Source organism: Triticum aestivum, chromosome 2B (genome assembly GCF_018294505.1).
Source record: "Triticum aestivum cultivar Chinese Spring chromosome 2B, IWGSC CS RefSeq v2.1, whole genome shotgun sequence".
Taxonomy (NCBI): domain Eukaryota; kingdom Viridiplantae; phylum Streptophyta; class Magnoliopsida; order Poales; family Poaceae; genus Triticum; species Triticum aestivum.
The window spans coordinates 772,537,838-772,551,449 of record NC_057798.1 but is presented as its reverse complement, the minus strand read 5'-3'; the positions used below and the strand labels follow the sequence as shown (position 1 = coordinate 772,551,449).

General features: G+C 51.2%; 1 pseudogene; it reads left to right on the top strand.

Annotated features, from left to right (window-relative positions):
- The first annotated feature begins 11,104 nt into the window (after nt 1-11,104).
- On the top strand, nt 11,105-12,141 carry LOC123042638 (probable inactive carboxylesterase Os04g0669700; annotated as a pseudogene).
- The last annotated feature ends 1,471 nt before the right edge of the window (nt 12,142-13,612 follow it).

Sequence of the window (13,612 nt, the reverse complement as noted above, 5' to 3'; positions counted from 1 at the left end):
ATGTGGTTTGAACCCTTGCACACCCCACCATACTCATCACGCTTTCTTGTCTAGGTGTAGGCATGGACATAGGGGGAGTGTTGTTCTCTCAATGAACTTTCCCTCCCCCAGTATGCATAAATTGATCAAACTCTTTCACATTAGCCATTTTTGATGGTACTTGTGCTTCAAAGACGAGTCTCGGTCATGGGCCCAAGGATAATTCTTTGCGGTGCCATACCAAGTGACTCATACATAGGTGGATTAGGCCACCGCCCTCTCTTCCTGAGAGTTGTGGTTAGTGTGTTGGTCTTTGCTGTCTTGTGCTTTCTTTCTCTCTGTGCCGTGTTTGTTCCGTCGTTTGTGCTTGCTTCTTGGCTGTTCGGCGTCTTGAAGGTTGTCTTGCAATTGTCGTTTCTCTCTCGTGTGAAACTTGCACTTTCTTGGGGTTACGGTACTACCGTGCACTACTAGGAAAAAGCTTATAGACAGGCGCTTACTAGTAGTGCGGGTTTATACCCCTCGGTGCTGCTACTTACTAGTAGCGCGGTTGTTTTACCCCTCGCTGCTACTAAGTTGATAGTAGTAGCGCGGGTTTTTAACCCTCGCTACTACTAAGCACTCTCTACCGTGCCCCCCCGGGACATGCCATAGTAGTAACGTGGGGTATGAACCCACGCTACTACTAAGTACAAGGTAGGTGAAATCTCCATATCCTCGATCGAATCCCTCCTCTCTCCCTCACTCTCCCCCCTCTCTCCATAGTCCTCCCACGCGCGATTCCCTTCCTCATCCACCACCACCGCCAGCCTCGCACCTCATGCCTCCCCCAAATCCGGCGACCTCCACACCCACCGCAGCCCCCTGCCCCTCCTTCCTCCTCCTCTAATGTTGGAAGGAGAGGCAGATCCAGCAGAGCGCCATCAATGGCGGCCTCCAAATCCTCCATGGACACAACCATAGGTGAGTTGTTATTCCTACTCCTCTCTCTCTCTCTCTCTCTCTCTCTCTCTCTCTCTCTCTCTTCATCTTCCAGATCAAGCAGAGCGCCATCCATGGCGTCATCTAGGTTTTCGGCTCCAACTCCGGCGACCACCGGTGAGTTGCTGCACCTACTCCTCTCTATCTCTCTCTTCGTCTTCTAATCCTTGTCTCTTTTTTGTAGCAGCAGCAAAGGAGAAGTGTATCACCATGGACGACTTCATCCCCTCTATGATCAACATCGACCTTGGATGAAGAGGACGATGACGCCTAGCTAGCAGCAGCAGCCATGGGTGGAATTTATTTTTTAAATTCCTAATTAGTTAGCAGTAGCGAGGGTACAGACACATGCTACGTACTACTAGTTAGTAGTAGTGCGGGTGGTATCCACGCTACTACTAATGGATGTAGTAGTAGCGCGGGTGGCACCCGCGCTACTACTACCAGTTAGCTGTAGCGTCGTATCAGTAGCGCGGGCACCCGCACTACTAACGTACATAAAACCCGCGCTGCTGCTAGGCTTTTCCCTAGTAGTGGTGGTGAGCCACGGTACTACCGCGGGTGTTGGTGGCTATGTGCGTGCACAGTTGCTTTTCAGGGGCACGGTACTACCGCTTCCATCGCGATAGCAAATTTTTTACTGCCTCTAGAAGAGCGGTACTACCGCCCAGCGTGCGGTACTTCCGCCCGGGAGGTACTACCGCGATGAACTGCAGTACTGCTGCGCCCACGCGAGCGGGTGGGGGTTAAGACCAGGGCAGGGGGAGTTCTAACTCCCCCATACCCATTCATCTCTATTCCCCACCCCGTCTCTCTCTCTCTCTCTCTCTCTCTCTCTCTCTCTCTCTCCTGCCCAAGAATGACGCCGGAGGCCCTCACCGGATCTCCGTCTCCAGCCGCTCTCCTCGGATTCCGACCGGTGGGATCGTTCCCCACCTCGCCCCCTTTCCATGGACCAAGGTTTTCCCCCAAGTTCCTCTCCTTTTCTTTCATTCTTGTGCTTCTAGGTCTTGGGGAGATGCATGTGGTGTTCTTGATATTTTTGGCTAAATCTGTGCAAGAGGAATTCGTAGGAGCGTGGTAGTGTAGTAAGCATGTTCTTTGGATTGTCAAAATAGTTTTGTTTGATCAACTGTAGTACCGATGTAGACGTGTGGAGGTTCTAGATCCAGATCTGCGGCTCCTGTCGCGTTTTCGATCCGTGCGGTACTACCGCTCCTCCTGGAGCGGTACTATCGCACCCTCGCTCGTAGCTGGCTCCACGCGGTACTTCCGCTCCTTGGTGCGTACTACTGCTTGGAGCGCGGAAGTAAAAAATTACTTCCGCTCCAGGCGCGGTACTACCGTGCCATCCCAGCACGGTACTACCGCGGCTGGTGCGGATGTAATTTTTTACATCCGTACAACGGCTCGATACTACCGTAGATGCATCCTGAGCTCTTTTTCTGTCCAGATCTCGTGCTTATGTGTTTCTTTTGGCTTTGGCCTTGGCATTTGCATTGATCCTTCTTGTTTCTCGTGCATGTTCTTGTGTTTTGTGTCTAGGTGGTGGCTTCGGTTCCCATGCTCGTCGCTCGAGTCCCAGTCGTGACACAGGGTCAAAGCGGCTGCGCAACCAAGATGAAGCTCTAGAGGGGTCCTCTGCCTCCCAACACAGGACCAGGCACACCGCCACCAAGCAGAAGGAGCCCGTCATGGGCATGGATGAGATGCCTCAGGCTGAGTTCGTCATTAGAAGGAAACTCAACCCATATGTGAATCCCCGGGCTAACTTCAGAGGCAATGATCTCTTCTGGACCAAGCAGCAGAATCTCATCTATCTTGATGTGATCAAGGCCAAGCAGAACATCTACGTGTAAGTACACTGGATTGACATGCATCATATGAGGCAGGAAAAGAACCGTGGCTACTTTGGAGAGGCCTTGGATCTGGTGGATCAGTTCGGCATTGAGCACATGCTTACTTTTCACATGGACTTTGATCTAGAAATTGTGGCTCAGTTCTTTGCTTCGGTTCACTTTGACTTCCATGAAGCAAGGACCATGACTTGCATGACCAATGGTCGACGGATGACTGCTAAATGGAAGGAGTTCGTGGAGTTGCTTCAAGTTCCAGATGAATGGCTCGACACGCCCGTTGGAGTTCACCCTCATGCCAAGTCTGAGTCTACCAACAAGAACAAGCTCATGCCCTTCCTTGTTCAGAAGACTCTTCCCAGCAAGAAGAAGGTGTGAGTGTTGAACCCCTTCCTTGACATCACGCATGGGCTCTTCTGGAACACCATCTTTCCATGCATTGGTGACATGGGCCAGGTGCATGCTTACCTTGTTGACATGATGCTCCTTTGTGAGGAGGCTCGTCAGGTTCAGACTCAACCACTTGATGTCTCACATATCATGTGGTGTGAGCTTCAGTTTGTCGTGTTCAACCATAAGGTCGCCATCTATGGGCCTTACCTGTTTCACTTGATCTCCAAGACTTGGGAGAAGCTCTTTCCCAATGATGAGTTTGAAGCCCCGGGATGGATTCGTCATGAGCCCATCAAGCTCCGCATCAAGAGCCAATGGGCTAACACCACCACTGCTGCTGAGTCTGCCAATATGGCTGTGGATGAGGAGGATATTGAGGAGGAAGAAGCTGCTGAAGACCGTTCTGCTGGTTACACTCCTCCCTCTGCCGAGCCCTCTTGGGCAAAGAAGCTGAAGATCAAGATGAAGAGATTGTTCTACATGCAGACCCAGGTTCAGTACAAGGCACATGTTTCTCAGAAGGAGAGTCGCCGTCGCGACAAGAGGATCTTGAGGGCATGTGGCGAGGATGTGTCTAGCGGGTCTGAGAAGCACATAACCCCCGAGGCTGCCTGGATGTCTAAGCAGGGCTACAAATGGACTGATTCTGAGGAGGAGACCATTCCTGCTGCTGATTCCGGTGACGAGGAGTCGTTTTCCGCCTGAGCTACCACCTATGTCATAGGTGCCCTCTCTGCCTTTTTGGTGTCTCGACGCCAAAGGGGGAGGGAGTGTAGGATTTGCGTGTCGTGTGTCGTGTGTTTCGCCTTGTCGCTTTGCTTTCGGTCTGTTGCACTTTGTTTGCCTTGGTTTGGTTGTTCTTGTGAGACTAAGTTCTATCATATGGTGTAAGACATATGCACTCTTACTTATCTTTATGTCTTCGTTACTTAGTTATATCCATCATCTTGCCTACTTCCTTAGTGATGTTTTTTCTATTGCAAGAGATGCCTTGTCTATAAAATATAGGGGGAGTGTTGATCCTAGTATGTGTGCCGTGCAGTCCAAAGCACATCTCTAGAATGCACACATCTCGGGGTAGCCCGTCTATATTTTATAGATGGTGGGTTTACCGATCCCTCATTGGTTATCTCTATGTGCAAATCCCGTATTGTCATCAATCCACCAAAAAGCGGGAGATTGTAAGGGCATACTTGTCCCTTAGTAGTTTTGGTGATTGATGACAATGCTTTTGCGGACTAATCATGTGCATTGAGCTTTTCAGATATATCATGACTGAACACAAGATGATTTGATGCCCCTCAAAGATTATTGAAGACGACGTTTCTCTATGTTTCTTTTCGGTGGAGTTGAGTCGTACGAAAGCCATACTATTAAGAGGGGGTCCGCATTGGAAAGGTTTGGGTGGAATCTCACGTACACATTCCTTTTGCATCGCCTTTCCTTTGGCTCTTTGGAGTTTCCTCCGTCTCACCGTGTCTCTGCGAAATGAAGGAATCCGAGTGTTGTTATTCACAGGCTGGCGGTAGTACTGCTCCCCAAAGCGGTACTACCTCAGGCACCAGCGGTGGTACCAGGCTCCGGCACGGTAGTACCTTGGGATCCCACGGTAGTACCGCTCCTCCTGAGCGGTAGTACCATGAGCTATGGCCTGGCGCTGCTGCACAAGCGGTAGTAGGGGCGGATGTAATTTTTTACATCCGCGCCCTATGCGGTAGTACCGTGCTCTGGCGCGGTAGTACCGTGACGTCTGGCCAGGCACAACGGCATGAGCAGAAGTAGGGGTGGATGTAATTTTTTTACATCCACACCCTACACGATAGTACCGCACCTGGGTTGTGGCAGTACCATGTCGGATTTGTGCACCAAAAAAAGTCAACGGGGGTAGTCACGGATGTAATTTTTTATATCCGTGCCTACCGTGCCTAGACCGTGGCTGCCCTGCGGTAGTACCGCACGGGGTCGCGGTAGTACTGCGCCAACGGTTCTACCGCACCCTATCGGTGCTCATTTGTTCAGGTCCAGGCTCTGTCGCGCCCACGGTAGTACAGCGGGCCACCGCGGTAGTACCGCAGGCCTGTGCGGTAGTACCGCTCCTGTGGTGCGGTAGTACCGCGGGTCGCGGACTGAGTGGTGGGTAACAGTTGGAATTGTCCCCCCACTATATAAGGGGGTCTTCTTCTCCAAGAAGACTTACCTCTTCCCCCAAAAGCTCCATTGTTGCTCCAAGATCCATTTTCGCCCGATCTCTCTCCCTAGCCAATCAAACTTGTTGATTTGCTCAGGATTGGTTGAGAAGGCTCCGATCTACACTTCCACCAAGAGAAATTTGATTCCCCCCACTAATCCCTTGCGGATCTTGTTACTCTTGGGTGTTTGAGCACCCTAGACGGTTGAGGTCACCGCGGAGCCATAGTCCATTGTGGTGAAGCTTCGTGGTGTCGTTGGGAGCCTCCAATTATGTTGTGGAGATTGCCCCAAGCTTGTTTGTAAAGGTTCGGTCGCCGCCTCCAAGGGCACCAATAGTGGAATCACGACATCTCGCATTGTGTGAGGGCGTGAGGAGAATACGGTGGCCCTAGTGGCTTCTTGGGGAGCATTGTGCCTCCACACCGCTCTAACGGAGACGTACTTCCCCTGAAAAGGAAGGAACTTCGGTAACACATCCTCGTCTACATCGGTTCCCCTTTTGGTTATCTCTCACCTTTACTTGTGCAAGCTTATATTGTGTTGCATCTCTTGCTTGCTTGTGTTCTTGTTGTTTTCGCATCATATAGGTTGCTCACCTAGTTGCATATCTGGAAAACCTTCTTTGATGCTAAGTTGAAGTTGGTAAAGAAAAGCTAAAAATTGTTAGTTGCCTATTCACCCCCCCCTCTAGTCAACTATGTCGATCCTTTCAGTGTTGCCTCATGGCCCTTATTTCAAAGTTCCATATCCGAATAGGCATATGACCAATCGCGGGCTTCTCCCAGACATTTATTATTATGTCTACAAATCCATCCTGATACAACCATCCCAATTCAAATTTCAATGGGCGACGGACAGTTTGGTTCGTAGAGTTAGAATCCAAAATGATGGGTGCATGATCCAATAACTGCTCGATATGCTCTAGGGCTCGTACAGTTAGCGGAGGAAATTTTAGTTCCCTTTGATGTCCATGAGCACCGTATCAAGCTTATCATATGTCGGCATAGATCGATTATTAGCCCAGGTGAACTGACACTCTGAAATAGTAGGTCCCCGAAGATCCAAACTGTCTAACAACATTGAATAGGTAAGGTCAATGAGTGTCGAAGCGGTCATTATTTTTCTCTTGATGGTACCTAAAGATATTAAAGTCCTCTCCAATAAGCATTGGATACGGTTATACTTAGTAAAGTTCAGCAATTCATGAAGGAAAGCCAATTTATACTCATCTTGGGCAGTCCCATAGACTACAACCAGGTTTCATGTAAAACTATCAACTTTGTTTCATAAGTGAAATTTGATATGAAAATCTTCGGTCCAAATAGTCAACGAGTCCAAGGCCGTGGTCTGTATCCCAAGAAGGATTCCTCTAAACCTTCCACGATCTGGTAGATTATGCCATGTGTAGTCGAAACAATCTAAAAGGTGATCCAGGACATACAAGCAGAAGTCACATTTACCAGCCTCAGAAATTGCCACAAAATTTATCCCATGTTTGCACACACAATCATTGAAGTGTTGATGTTTAGTCATGTCTGAGAGACCTCTGCTATTCCAAAACATGCCTCTTATGTGGAAACTCTCAGGTTGGCGTAGAACATTTCACCTTCTTTGGGAGGTTTTTGTTTCTTTTTAGAAGAATGCGATTTGAATTTCCACGAAGATGCCGTGAAGTCACGAAACGAGGAACCCGGTCTTGGGTCATCCAAATCAACCTTGGTGACCTTACCAACCAAGTGGGAAATAAGCGGACCATCATATTTGGCATCTGTTTCATCCTCCTCCTTGGTTTCGGGGTTAGGTAGGTTGCTATTACACTTTGGAGAAACCTTAAATCGGCCAATCTCCATATGTTTAAGTACCGCAATAGACAGATTAATGGCACTATCCTTCTTTCCCAAATAAACACCAACGTACTTTAGGTAGTGGAAATGGGAGTATCCGAAAAAGAAAGAAAAGATTGAACGGATGTGGTAGGTGGCATGAGGTCCAAATTCCTCGAGGCCTGGCGGCGCATTGCTTGCTAGCGAATGCTCATCAGACGGAGAGGCACTATAAGTAGAGATGGAGACGGTTACTAAGTCGAAGGGGCGAAGTTAGCCATCCAAACATAATACCCATCGGTGTCTATGATTGGGCTATTGGTGATGTTTTCTGCGACATAATACCCATCAGTCTCTTCCAGTGTTAAGTGGCACAGAACGTTGGATGACACTTCTGGTTGCTGCTACGCTAATACCATAAGACAGTTTGTTTCAGAAGTTTTCATTGATGGCGTTTTATTTTAGAAGTTTTCCTTCATGTGTTGAAATCTTTTTCTATGGACCCAGATAACGCCCGAACATCAGGTACGAACACATGGCAATGTTTTCTATGGTAAATTTAGTTACTTGAGGATGTCAACTTTAATTGGCTAGCATGGCAATTTTCATGCTTCAGTTTGCTTTTGGCAGAAACTTGTCGTGTGTCACTGGAATTTACCAAATTTGCGTCAATGGAATTGCCATCAAAAAAAGCCAGGACCGAGACGCCATGTGTCTAACATGTGGCACTTATCATTTGAGTTTTCTATTACAGCAGGAATCTGGGGAGCGTTTGGTTGCCTGCATATAGGCCAACCAGGCTCGCCTAGGAAGAATCCAGCCTGTTTTGTCGCCTGCGTTTTCTATTGGATCTGCATCGCACGACGTTTAAAGCACCTCTGGGCCTGACTCCCTGGGAACGCTCAGATCAGGAGTTTCTGGCGAGCCAGACCGAGTGGAGCCACACATGCGCATGTGGGTTGGCCCTTTGCACCGGAGGGGGCTGGAGAGATGCGAGCTCTGTACCTGCTTCTTCTTCCACCTCCACTAACCTCCTCTCTAATCTCCTTTCTTCCTTCTCCCTCCTCTCTAATCTCCTTTCTTCCTACACAACAGAGCTCCGATTCGAGATATGCTCTACACGAAAAAGATGCACATCGATGTTACGGTTTCATTTTTGCGATCGATTCCTAGTTTCGTCGACCGTAAATGCTCAATTTTTTGTTCATGTTAGGAGCTATTTTGGACGGTCAGATTCGTCGCACACGATCAACCGTTTGAAATTTTGTAGTTCATCACGACATTCAGGTTGCAAGTTTTTTTATTTCGTTGATCCTACTGCACCGATGCCACAATTACGCACACACTGTATTTCTTCTCCTCGGTCCTCTGTCTCAGAATCCTCCTGTTCGTTCTTTTCGATGCCGGCGCGGTTCTTCTTAATCTCCTATCCCACGTCCTACAATACTGGAGTCGTTTCCGGCATCGTTCATCTCGGCCTCCTCTCTCTCGTCCTACTGCACTGACGCTGCTATGGCGTGAGCACTGCATTTCTTCTTCTCTGTACACTGTCTTCGTGCGGACATTCTCTACACCGACGAGGCTGGTAGCTAGTTCGCCGCGCCGCCGATGGGGTTGCTCGCGCACGACTCCATGCTTGTCATATCGGATACGGAGCCACGACCACCGTCCACTGCAGTCCCCATGGTCCGCCACACACTACATTTCTCATCCATGTTCCTCTGCCTCAGTGCTCCTCCGCACGAACTTCATCTGCGGTAGCGACGCTAGCAACTAGTTCGCCGTGGCATCGGCAAGAACCCTCGCCCGTGGCATCATGTCGGACGCGGCGCCGCGATCACCGTCTACTGCAATTGTGAGGCACAGTGTGTGTGTTAAGTTTAAGTATTAGCTATTAATCATGTAACGCGTATACAACCAAACATCATGTAATTGCTTGAGCCGAGCCAATGCAGGCAACCAAACGCTATGCCAAAATTGCACCCCTAATGGGAGAGGACTAGATGCGGGCAACCAAACAATGTGTAGATGTTAGTTTTCGCCCTGTATTTCCTTGCCCAGGCTCTCCTGAGCCAGCCCAGCTGCTACGGCTGCCAAAGGGGCCCCAATTGAATTCAGAAAATGCTTGGGTTTACCACCGAATAATTTGAGGAGACCCCACTATTATTCTATTCTTTGTTGTTGGATCTTGACTATGGCATCCCAGGTCAACCCCTCGTCACAAGTCAACATGCGCAATGGAAATCAGAAACTGCGGCGGAGCTTCCCCTCCCCTGCTTTGCTCTGCTTTGTTCTGCTCGGCCGAGAATTTTTTTTAGAACGAAGGCTCAAGGGGGAGCCCGACTTTGAATTAACAAAGCCATCAACCGGCCAGGGATTACACAAGGCCATCGTAACAACCACTAAACAACTGCAAAAAGCCGCTAACAAGAACAGAAAAAAGCAGCAGATACATAGTGTTGTCGAAGCAGCTTACAAGCACCAAAGACTAAGCCCTATAGGGATAAGCAAATTAAGCACTAGCTAGAAGCCGATGGCGTCCACCAAGTGAAGTAGATCAAGCTGAGCAAACCGGAGGGGTTCTTCATACTGAGACAAAGTCCAGCGATGGTCACGTCCTCATCTACACCGAGAGGTGACACCTTCTTCGATCCACTCCTCTCCAAATCCAGAGGGGACCCCTGCCCCTCGCCTTGGCTCGAAAGGCGCCGGACCGCTGGAATATGGAGAAGCTCACCCTAGAGCCAGGATAGGACACGATGCCGGGCACCATGGGAGATTCTCAACCCAACACAGCGCTGAACGAGGAACCAGACGAATTGCCACACCGCAGGTCACCGCTACAACCACCAAGGGGAAAAACTGCACAAAGGCACTGACACTGAACAAACGAACAACGAGTAAGATGAAGCAACCTTACAGGAAGCAGATCAAGCCCGAATGTATAGGCTCCATGCCCAAGCCACCGCATCAAGTTGCTGCTAGTAGAAGAGAGGAGCCCTATCCCCTCCCTGCCCAAGAATGGCGCCAACCGGCGAGCAAGCAAGTAAGGATACCGCGAGCAAGCCAAAGCAGAGCATCACTGCTACATAAACAGAGCACCAAGCTTCATCTCCCTCGCTGCTGACGCAGCCAACCCGACACCCACCTCACATCACTCTACACACTCCTACCATGCCCAAGACGACACCTTCAAGAAGGTGGCGACGCACGTTGCGCCGTTGCCGTCCAGTCTTGAAAAGACAAGGGTTTTCACCTGGGTCATGGAGCAGGAGGGAGAGGAAACGAACCTCGACAAAGCCTCCGAGGAGGAAAACGGCACCTTCCTGTGTCGCCGATGTCGTGGCCGGATAACCAGCCAAGGATTTCTCCCGGTCCAGTTCCGCAGCTCCAAGCAACCCCACCTGCCACGGATCCGGCGTCTAGAGGCCGCCGGCGACCAGATCCGGCGAGGAGGAGCGCGCTGAGGGGGAGTGGAAGCTGCCTTCAGATCCAGGCGCGAACAGGGGGGCCGCGCCCCTGCTGCGACTGGCGCCAGCGCCCGCCGTCACTCGCCGCCCTCGCGACCAAGAAGACGGGGGGCAACACCCGCCACGCCGCTCGCCGCAGAAACGGCGCCGCCGCACCATCCGAGGCCGCTGCCTCGGCGCCCTAAGCCCTCCGCGAGGAGCGAAGCAGCCAGATCCTCGCCGCCACCGTCCTGGGCGACCACGCGGGCTTCGCCGGAGGCCTCCTCGGGCGGTGGCGAGGGGGCAGGAGGAGGGGAACGGGGGCCGGCGCCTAGGGTTTTCGTCGCCACCCGAGTCGCCCCGAGTGGAGCGACGCGGGGGCCAAAGGGGGGCTCCTCCTCTCACCCGTTTCAGACTAGTCCTCGGCCGAGAAATGGAGGAGGAGGCCCCGCCGGCGGAGCCTCGGTCACAGCGGTTCGTGCTGTGGCTGCACGGGCTGGGGGACAGCGGCCGTGCAAACGAGTCGGTGGCCGGGTACGCCTTCGCCGGCGCCCGCTGGGCCTTCCCCACGGAGCCCACCGCTCCTGTCACATGCAACCGTACGTATACATCGGACCTCCTTGACTTCCGTTGCTTCTTTGCTTGACGCTTGAGCTTGACACTCTCGTCTCTAATCCGTAAGTGTTCCGCATCAGGTGGCATGCTGATGCCGTCGTGGTTCGACATCCACGACACGCCCATCACCTCCGTAAGCCAAACACTCAATCCTCGCATCGCCCTTAGATCCACCCAAAATCATGTATGCAGAAATTGATGGCCGTGACGTGTAATGAATCCCCTCCCCTCGGCGATAGAAATCCGTGAGGGGCGAGGCGAACGTGCAGAGGGCGGTGGAGAGAGTGCACGCCATGATCAACCAGTAGATATCCGCCGGGACAAGGCCGGAGGACGTCTTCGTCTTCGGGCTCAGCCAAGGAGGTACGACCTACTCGAGCTTGCTAGTAGTACTCCTACATTCTCTAGAATACTGTAACATACTACGAACGAATCGCATGAGCAGGCGCGCTGAGCATTGCCAGCGTGCCGCTGTATCCCAAGACGCTGGGGGGCTGCGCCGTCTTCAGCGGCTTCCTCCCCTTCAGATCCTCCTTCGCGTCCAGGGTGACGGACGAGGCCAAGAAGACGCCGGTGCTGTGGGTGCACGGGCGAGCGGACTTCCTGGTCCCGATCGAGGCCGGCAAAGACGGGATCAAGTTCCTCTGGGGACGGCTCGGCATGAGCTGCGAGTTCAAGGTGTACGACGGGCTCGGCCACGAGCTGGCGCCCTACAAGCTCCTGTACGGCGAGCGGTGGGCCGATGGCGGGGGTGGTGGCTCAGGTGAGCAAGTTCAAGGGACGAGCGTGGATCCTGGCGTCCCGAGGAGCAGGGGCTCCTGCAGCTGTGGCTTCAACTTCTTCTCCTGGTCGTAGCGCGCCGTGAACCGCCGAGTAGAGCGAGTTCTTCCTTTACCGTGCCAAATGGTCCAGCATCCACCCGTCCGAAGGTGGAGGTTGATTGACTAGGGATCACACATTTTGATTTTCTACGTGCATTTCTCGCTACATCAAACTTACATTAAGATGGCCCCCATATTGATCGTGGGATTCACGTGAGTGTACGCTCACCATGGGTCAACCACCTACTGTTCACGGACGACAGCCTCATATTTCTTGGCGCAAATCTTCAGAGTGCGCTAAGATTGAATGAGATCCTGCAGATTTACGCAGAATGCTTCGGACAAGCAGTGAACAAGGCCAAAAGTTCAGTTTACTTCAGTCTGAATGCTACTCAGCCTTTTCGTGAGATAGTAAAGCAAGAACTGGGAATTCTATCTGAAGCTTTCACGGAACGATACCTCGGTCTACCGACAGCGGTAGGACGTATAACCAGTGGCTCCTTCGACCACATCGGAGAGAAGAGCCGCACAAATATGCAAGTCTGGTCAGAGCGCTTCCTTGCATGCGCAGGAAGAGAGGTACTACTGAAATCAGTAATTCAAGCCATCCCCACCTTCAGTATGTTTTGTTTTCTATTGACGAAAAAACTTTGCAAAAAACTTACATCTTCAATGGCAAAATATTGGTGGAGCAGCTCCATCGATTGGCAATCCTTGCATTGGCTATCCTGGGAGAAACTGTCAGTAGCAAAGGTTCAGGGAGGCATGGGGTTTAGAGAGCTCGAGAAATTCAATCTAGCGCTTCTTGGGAAGCATGGCTGGCGGCTAATAACCCACCCCAACTCCCTTTGCTGTCGTGTCCTCAAGGGAAAATTCCCAGACTGTGACTTCATGCAGGCCAATTCTCCATCCTCCTCATCAGCGACATGGAAAGCTATTATTGCGAGGAGAACGGCACTGCAAGCGGGATTGATCAAGCGTGTTGGAAACGGTGAATCAATCTCTATCTGGAACGATCCTTGGATCCCCACATCCACTTCCCTCAAGCCCATGGGGCGGCTAGGGAACGATCCGCTTGAGCGTGTCTCGGAGCTTATTGATTCTAATACGGGGTCCTGGGACTGTGAAACAGTACGACGTAACTTTCTTGCACCAGATGCGGAGGCCATATTAAACATTCCTATTCGGTGCAATGGTGGAGAAGATTTCTTGGCATGGGCCTTTGAAAGATCCGGAGAGTACACTGTAAAATCAGCCTACCGTGCTCTTGTGACTCAGAACGAGCATCGAGCTCCAGAGGAACGGATGATAGAGGGAACTTCAACTTCTCAGAAACAGTTGTGGACTGCTCTATGGAAACTCAAAGTGATCCCAAGAGTTCATGTTTTCATCTGGAGAGTTCTCAGAGGGATACTACCTGATTATGCCAACATGAAATACCGTTATATCTGCACCAACTCTCTGTGCGAATTGTGCAAAGCAATGGATGAAGACCTCTTCCATGC